Below are 9,426 nucleotides of genomic sequence, written 5' to 3'. Positions count from 1 at the left end.
TTTTTTAATAAATTTATTTATTTATTTATTTATTTATTTATTTTGGGCTGTGTTGGGTCTTCGTTTCTGTGCGAGGGCTTTCTCCAAGTGTGGCGAGCGGGGGCCACTCTTCATCGCGGTGCGCGGGCCTCTCACTATCGCGGCCTCTCTTGTTGTGGAGCACAGGCTCCAGACGCGCAGGCTCAGCAGTTGTGGCTCACGGGCCTAGTTGCTCCGTGGCATGTGGGATCTTCCCAGACCAGGGCTCGAACCCATGTCCCCTGCATTGGCAGGCAGATTCTCAACCACTGCGCCACCAGGGAAGCCCAAGAATGCTGTTCTTGGTTCTTACCGCAGAGGTAAGGCCCTTACTGCTACACTGAACTCTGGGTGCAGCCCCATGAGGAACAAGGGAAGGTCTGGGAAGCTGCTTCCGCTTTTTCCTCATTCTCAAAGTCCTCATCCTCTCATTTTCAAAGTTCTTGAACTTTAGCCAGCCCTTGTAGTCTGTCGTAGCCTAAGTGGTCACTTTGGAATTTGTATTATCATCTGAGATGACATAGTTTTTTGGAGAAAATTAGTGGTTAAGATAGTGCATTAAATTAGTTGTGACTTTTATCAGTCCTTCCTTTTGGTTCTTATAAAATTCCCTCATGCTTACAGGTCATATAGAAAAATTTCACACCCAATGTAAGAATTTTTATGATGATGTCTATGGTATGGCTCTCTAGCCGACTCAAAACTTGCAGTTAATTGGGAATTCTCTGCCTCACGTGGAAGACCATTCCTAACTAATACTAGATGGAAATCTGCCTCCAGATTAGTTTTGCTTACTGGTATCTAGTCTGCTCTCTGGAGTCACACAGGTCTTTATATATGGAGATCACTTTCATTTCCCCAAATTTTCTCTTCAAGCTAAACAACCACTAGACCAGTGTTTTCCAATGTGTAGTTAGTGGATATTTTGCTTCAGAATTGACTTAGCAGCTGTTTTTTTTAAAAAATAAAAATTCCTGAGTCCCATCCCCTAAAAAATGAATCAGCATTTAAATTTGTACTTTTAATTAATTTGCCAAGTAATTCCCATGCACCCAAATGTTTTAGGACCATCTCACCAAACTCCATGAGTCAAGGGACCATGCCACTCTTGTCCACCACTGTATTCCCCACACCTGGCATAATACCTGGAATGTAGTGCTCAATAATTATTGAATGAATGAATGAATAAATTATGGCAATCACTCTTGATTATTGCTTCAGAAACCAGAGAACACTTTACCTTAGGGCAATGGTTCTCAAAATTTTTGGTTTCAGGATCCCAAACAGCTTGCCTTAGAAAATTCCAGAAAACACAAGACTATACAAACACATTTTCTATTATCTAGAGTGATGATGTCATCACACCTCCTGTAGCCTCTGGAAATTTCCTCTGTATACTCATAAAAACATGAGAATGAAAAAGGAAGAAAAAAAATCTTAGTGTTATTTTGAGAATAGTTTTGACCTCCTGGACTTCCTGAAAGGACTGTCCTTTGTGAACCACAGCTGGAGGGGATGTTTTGGCCATAGAGGCAGTGTAACAGTGGTTAGGTGCATGAACTCCAGAACAGGGACTCCTGGATGTGAATTGGCTCTTTACTGACTGTGTGACCTTAACTTTCCTGTGCTTTATTTTCCTTAACTGTAAAACAAGAATAATGCCTGCTTTTTAGGGATGTTGTGAGGTTTAAGTGAGTTAAAACACTAAAAGTGCTTAAGACAGAGTCAAGCACAGAGTAAGCGTGACAAAGGCACATGTAAATATTATCATTAGAAATAAAGGTATTGGGGGCTTCCCTGGTGGTGCAGTGGTTAAGAATCCGCCTGCTAATGCAGGGGACATGGGTCTGATCCCTTGTCAGGGAAGATCCCACATGCCACGGAGCAACTAAGCCCGTGCACCACAACTACTGAGCCTGTGCTCTAGAGCCCACGAGCCACAACTACTGAGCCCACGTGCCACAACTACTGAAGCCCGTGTGCCTAGGGCCCGTGCTCCACAAGAGAAGCTACCACAATGAGAAGCACGTGTATTACAATGAAAAGCAGCCCCCACTCTCTGCAGCTAGAGAAAGCCTGCGCACAGCAACGAAGACCCAACGCAGCCAAAAATAAATTTTAAAAAAAGAAAATAATAATAATAATTATTATTATTATAAATGCTACATGACTGCTCATAACTGCTATTTTCTCAGGCCCCTTTTGAAGGCTTTTTCATGAACACAAACCACACTTGCAACCCATATGTCTTGCAACCCAGTTGGCAGCTGTAGTCAGAGGTCACAGATTTGGTCAATAGTTTTCTTTTTTTTTTTTTTTTAATTAATTAATTTATTTATTTTTGGCTGTGTTGGGTCTTCGTTTCTGCGCGAGGGCTCTCTCCAGCTGCGGCAAGCGGGGGCCACCCTTCATCACGGTGCGCGGGGCTCTCACCATCGCGGCCTCTCTTGTTGCGGAGCACAAGCTCCAGACACGCAGGCTCAGCAATTGTGGCTCATGGGCCCAGTTGCTCCGCGGCATGTGGGATCTTCCCAGACCAGGGCTCAAACCCGTGTCCCCTGCATTGGCAGGCAGACTCTCAACCACTGCGCCACCAGGGAAGCCCCTGGTCAATAGTTTTCTAATTTCTTCCCTGAGTTCTTTTTTAATTCCCTGGCACTGTTTGTTACAATCTATTGCAAAAGGAACTTCTAGTCTGTACCTCTTAATATGATTCTGTTGCATCCTTATTCTCTTTTCTTTGCTTGCCTTTCTCTTTTTGAAAGGTATTTCTCCCCTGCAATAACAACATCTTTGACTCAGCTATAAAAGAGATTTTTTTCCTTTCTAAGCACATGCTTACTTGTCTCTCTGAATGTTCTCTTCCACCATAATTTTAGTAGTTTCCAGATTCTTTGGTGTTATTTACCTTTAAAACGCTATCAATTTTTCCCCAACTAAAGGTTTAATTTAACAAGTAAAATGAGTTTTGGGCTCAATATAAGGAAAACTTTTTTTTCCGCTTCAAGTTGATATAACTTTCATTTTTCAGTTTGATTGGGAAATGGCATATTTATTTTATTTTTTTTAATTGAGGTAAGTTTCATGTGTACATTATAATTTGACTTCTGAATACACAACAATGTGCCTTCCACCAAAAGTCTAGTTTCTATCCATCACCGTACAGTTGACCCCATTTACTTATTTCACCCTCCCTCTCAACCCCCTTCCCAACTAGTAACCACCAATCTGTTCTCTGTGTCTATGTGGGGTTTTTTGTTTGTTTGTTTGTTTGGCCTTGTTTGGCCATGCCATGGGGCATGTGGGATCTTAGTTCCTGGACCAGGGATTGAACCTGCACCGCTTGCAGTGGAAGGGTGGAGTCTTAACCACTAGACCACCAGGGAAGTCCCCTTGTTTTGTTTTGTTTGTTCACTTATTTATTTATTTTATATATTCCACATGAGTGAAGTCATACGATAGTTGTCTTTCTCCATCTGACTTATTTCACTTAGCATAATACCCTCAAGGTCCATCCATGTTGTCGCAGATGGCAAGATTTCATCTTTTTATGGCTGAATGGTATATATATATATATACCACATCTTTATCCATTCATCCATCGATAAGAACATAAGTTGTTTCCATATCTTGGCTATTGTAAATAATGCTGCAATGAACATAGAGGTGCGTATATCTTTTCAAATTAGTGTTTTTGTTTTCTTTGAATACCCAGAACATAAAAAATGATGAGAGTGGGGACTTCCCTGGTGGCTCAGTGGTTGGGAGTCTGCCTGCCAATGCAGGGGACACAGGTTCAAGCCCTGGTCTGGGAAGAGCCCACGTGCCGTGGAGCAACTAAGCCTGTGCACCACAACTACTGAGCCTGCATTCTACAGCCTGCGAGCCACAACTACTGAGCCCACGTGTGCCACAACTACTGAAGCCTGAGCGCCTAGAGCCCGTGCTCCACAACAGGAGAAGCCACTGCAATGAGAAGCCCACTCACTGCAATGAAGAGTAGCCCCCACTCGCCGCAACTGGAGAAAGCCTGGGCACAGCAACGAAGACCCAAAGCAGCCAAAAATAAATAAATAAATTTATTTTTTTAAAAAATGATGAGAGTGGGTATCCTTGTCTTGTTCCTGATCTTAGAGAGAGCTTTCAGTTTTTCACCATTGAGTATAGTATTAGCTGTGGGCTTGTCATAAATGGCCTTTATTTTGTTGAGGTATGTTCCCTCTGTACCCAATTTATTGAGAGTTTTTATCGTAAATGGACATTGAATCTTGTCAAATGCTTTTTCTACATCTATTGAGATGATCATATGATTTTTATCCTTCATTTTATTAATGTGGTGTATCACGTTGATTGACTTGCAAATGTTGAACCATCCTTGCATACCTGGAATATATCTCACTTGATCATGGTGCATGGTCATTTAAATGTATTATTGTATTTGGTTTGCTAATATTTTGTTGAGAATTTTTGCATCTATATTCATCAGTGATATTGGCCTGTAATTTTTTTTGTGTGTGTTGCCCTTGTCTGGTTTTGGTATCAGCCTAATGGCCTTGTAAAATGAGTTAGGAAGCATTGCCTCTTCTTCAATTTTTTGGAATAGTTTGAGGATTGGTATTAAATCTCTTTTGAATGTTTGGTAGAATTCACCAGAGAAGCCACCTTGTCCTAGACTTTTGTTTTTTGGGAGGTTTTTTATTACTGTTTCAATCTCCTTGCTAGAGATCAGTCTATTCAGATTTTCTATTTCTTCATGATTCAGTCTTGATGATTCAAAGGATTTATTTTTTAGGTTGTCTAATTTGTTGTTGTATAGCTGTTCATAGTATTCTCTTATAATCTTTTGTACTTCTGTGGTTTCTGTTGTAATTTCTCTTTCATTTCTGATTTTGTCTGAGCCTTCTCTATTTTTTATATTTTCAAAGAGCAAGCTCTTAGTTTCATTGATCTTTTCTGATATCTTTTTAGTCTCTATTTCATTTAATTGCGCTCTGATTTTTATTATTTGCTTCTTTGGGCTTCATTTGTTCTTTTCTAGCTCCTTTAGGAGTAAGATTAGATTGTTTGAGATTTTTCATGTTTCTTGAGGTAGGCTTGTATTGCCACACACTTTTCTTTTAATACTGCTTTTGCTGCATCCCATAGATTTTGGTATGTCATATTTTAATTTGTCTTTGTGTATTTTTTAAATTTCTCCTTTGATTTCTTCATTGACCCAATAGTTTTTCAGTAGCATCTTGTTCAGTCTCCAAATATTTGTGATTTTTCCAGCTTTCTTCTTGTAACTGATTTCTAGTTTCATACTGTTGTGTAGGGGAAAGACGTTTGATGTGATTTCAGTCTTCTTAAATTTACTGAGAGTTGTTTTGTATCCCAGCATCTAGTCTATCCTTGAGAATGTTCTATGTGCACTTGAGAAGAATGTGTATTCTACTGCTTTTGAATGGGGTCTTCTGTATAAATCTATTAAGTCCATATGATTTCAGATTGATATTTTCTTGTTGGATTTCTGTCTGGATAATCTATCCATTGATGTAGTGGGATGTTAAAGTCCCCAACTATTATTGTGCTACTGTCAATTTCTCCTTATAGGTCTATTAATAATTGCTTCATATATTTTGGTGCTTCTATGTTAGGTTCGTATATATTAATAAATGTTATATCTTCTTGATGGATTGTCCCCTTTGTCATTATATAATGTCCATCTTTATCTCTTGTTACCTTTTTTTCTTGAAGTCTATTTTGCCTGATATGAGTATTAATTATACCCACCTTCTTTTGGCTGCCATTTGCTTGGAGTATCATCTTCCATCCCTTCACTTTGAGCCTGTTTGTCTTTAGAGCTGAGCTGAGTCTCCTGGAGGCAGCATATAGTTGGGTCTTGTTTTTTAATCCATCCAGCCACTCTTTGTCCTATAATTAGTGAATTCAATCCATTTGCATTTAAGGTGAGTATTGACAGATGAGGACTTAGTCCTGCCATTTTATCTTTTGTTTTCTGGTTCCTCTTTATCTCCATTGTTTCTTTTTCCTTGTGTTTCTGTCTGTCATTTTGGTTTGGTGGTTTTTCATGATGTTTTTCTGTTTCCTCTTTTTCATGTTTCATGTCTCTGCTTCAAATTTTTTTGTGGTTACCATGAGATTTGTATAAAACATCTCACAGATAAAATAGTCCTTTTTAGGACTATAGTTTCTCTTTCTGCTGATAGCATCTTGTCTTCATTTGCCTATACAGATTTTGTCCTTTTCCTCTTCCATGTTTTTATTGTCACAAATTGTCCTTTTTTATGTTGTGAGTTCATTATCAAATTGAAGTAGCTATTGTTACTTTTAATACTTTTTCCCCTTTAACCTTTATGCTATAATTGTTTAACAATCTATAATCTATTCTGATATAGAGTTCTAATTTTCTGATTCTATTTGTCACCTTACTCAGTTTTGTGTACTTTTGCCTTCTTGTTTCAGGTATAAGAGCTCCTTTCAACATTTCTTGTAAATAGGTCTAGTGGTAATGAAATCCCTCAGCTTTTGTTTGTCTGGGAAAGACTTCATTTCTCCTTCATATCTGAATGATAACTTTTCTGGATAGAGTATTCTTGGCTGACAGTTTTTATCTTTCTGTATCTTGAGTATGTCATTTTGCTCTCTTCTGGCCTGTAGAGTTTTTGTTGAGAAATATGCTGATAACCTATTGGGGTACCTTTCTAGGTTACTGTCTTTTTTCCCCCTCAATGACTTTAAAATTCTTTGTCACTGACTTTTGACAGTTTTAATATAATGTGCTTTGGAAAAGGTCTTTTTTCATTGATATAATTAGGTGTTGTATTAGCTTCATGAACGTATATATCCAGTTCCTTCCCCAGATTTGGAAAATTCTCAGCTATTATTCCTTTAAATAAGTTTTTTGCTCCCTTCTTCCCCCCTTTTCCTTCTGGGATACCCATTATCCTTATGTTGCTTTTCCTAAGGTAGTTAGATAGTTCTCATAGAATTTCTTCATTAAAAAACAAAACAAAACACAAAACTTAGTTCTATCTCCTCTTCTACATGAATCATTTCTAGATTTCTGTCTTTAAGCTTGTGAATTTTCTCTACCATATGGTCTTCTCTATTTCCAGTGCTTTCTAATGCATTCTTCATCTCATTTATTGAGTTCTTCAGCTCCAGATTTCCTACTTAGTTCTTTTTTAGAGTTTCAATCTCTTTGGTAAAATATTCCTTCTGTTCATTGATTATATTTTATTTTATTTTATTTATTTGTTTTCTTGGCCACACCACCCGGCATCTGGGATCTTAGTTCTGTGACCAGGGATCGAACCCATGTCCCCTGCATTGGAAGGTGGAGTCTTAACCATTGGACCACCAGGGAAGCCCCTGTTCATTGATTTTATTCCTGAGCTCATTGAGCTGCCTTTTTGTGTTTTCTTGCTGAATTTCTTCATGACAGCTATTTTTGAATTCTCTAATAGTTAGATTAAAATCTTCTGTGACTTTAAGTTTAATTTCTGTAGACTTGTCATTTTCTTTTTTTTTTGATACTGTGTTAGCATGTTTTCTTTTATGGTGCTTGATGAATTGGTCCTCTGCCAGCGTATCTGAAGTAGCGAACACCTTTCTTCTTTAGGTAGTTTTGTTTACTTTGATTTTAACAATTTAACAGATTGGTCACTAGAAGGCCTTTCTTTTGTTTTTCAGTAGGTGGCGCTATAGCACAAGTTTTTGGTTTCTCTTACCTGAGCTGTTCTGTCTATATTTGAGAATCGGCACTTTCCATCTTCCACTGCCTCTGCCAGAGGTGTCACTGGTGCCCTTGTCATAGCTGCTTGTGCCTCTGGCGTTGCTGGCGTCACCACCAGGGACACTGGGATGGCGGGTACCTTTGCCTTGTCCAGGGTTGACTGGGTTGCAGGCATTGCCACCACAGTGAGGGGAGAGGATTGGTGAGGGATCCAGGGTCATGGGCACCTCCACCATGTCTGGGGTTGTTTGGTTTGCAGGTGTCGCTGCAGTGGGCGAGGGCGGGGGAGTGGGGGGAGAGTTGTGGGCGTCACCATGGTTGGAGGGACTGAGTCTTGGCCTCACCAGTGCTGCTGCCCAGTTTCCTGTGCCCATAGGCACTGGTGCAGCCAGGAGGCTGAAGTTGTGTCTGCCGCCCCTCCTCCTGCCACAGGGTTCTCTGGGGCTCCGGGTTCAGCTGCTGTGGCCAGGGGGCTGGGATCATGGGCACTGCCTCCGCTGTTCCCCCAGCTTCTACCTCCTCTATGTGTTCCAATGCACCCACCTTCACATGCACAGATGTGTGGATCTCTCTAGCATTCTGCTGTGTTGGGTAGGGAAATTTTCTTGAGTTAGGGATGTTTTACTAGTTGTAAATTGAAGGGGTGAGAAAAAGGGAGCTTCTCACACTACCACGATGCTCATGTATCCTCCAGGAAAACTTTAAAATAATATTTAAAACCCAGATTGTGGAGGTAATATATATACATATTCACTGGAAGAATTTTGAAAATGTATTTTTTAAAAGTAAATAAAATTCACCTATAATCACCCCCTGAAATATAACCATTAATATGTTGGCATATATACTTCCAGTAGGTTTTTGTTCTATGCAATATGTGTGTTTTTACAATAAAGTTGGTTTCATTCAAATATACTGGTTTGGATGCACCCCAATGCAGCATTATTCAAAGTTGCCAAGAGGTGGAAGCAACCTAAGTGTCTATCAACAGATGAACAAATAAGAAGAAATGGTATAAATATTCAGTGGAATACTACTCAGCCTTAAAAAAAGAATGAAATTTTGAATTTGCAGCAACATGAATGGACTTGGAGGGCATTATATGATGAACGATCCTCTCTTTCATTAAATATTATTCTACAGCATGTTTTAAAACGGAGTCAAGTAATCGAGGATTATTGTAGAAAAGTTAGAACATTAGTCCTAAATGACAACCATGGATGACCATAGTAGTTTGATATTTATCCTTCTACACTTTTTTTTTCCTATGCATATACTTCTAGAAAAACAAAACCAACTATACCTACTGTTTTGTAATGCACTTTTTGTATTGTGGTGAAATTCACATAATATAAATTTCACCATTTTAACGATTTTAAAATATACAATCTGGTGGCATTTCGTACATTTACAGTGCTGTGCAATCATTACCACTATCTAGTTCCAGAACACTTTTAGCATCACAAAAGGAAACCTCATAGCCATTAAGCAGTCATGCCCCATTCTCTCCTTCTCCCAGCCCCTGGCAACCACTAAAATGCTTTTTGTTTCTATGGATTTGCCTATTCTGGATATTTCAAAACTTTTTTTTTTTTTTTAATAAATTTATTTATTTATTTATTTATTTTTGGCTGTGTTGGGTCTTCGTTTCTGTGCGAGGGCTTTCTCCA

This window comes from Balaenoptera ricei, chromosome 2 (genome assembly GCF_028023285.1).
Source record: "Balaenoptera ricei isolate mBalRic1 chromosome 2, mBalRic1.hap2, whole genome shotgun sequence".
Classification (NCBI taxonomy): Eukaryota; Metazoa; Chordata; class Mammalia; order Artiodactyla; family Balaenopteridae; genus Balaenoptera; species Balaenoptera ricei.
Note: the sequence above shows the minus strand (reverse complement) of the source record.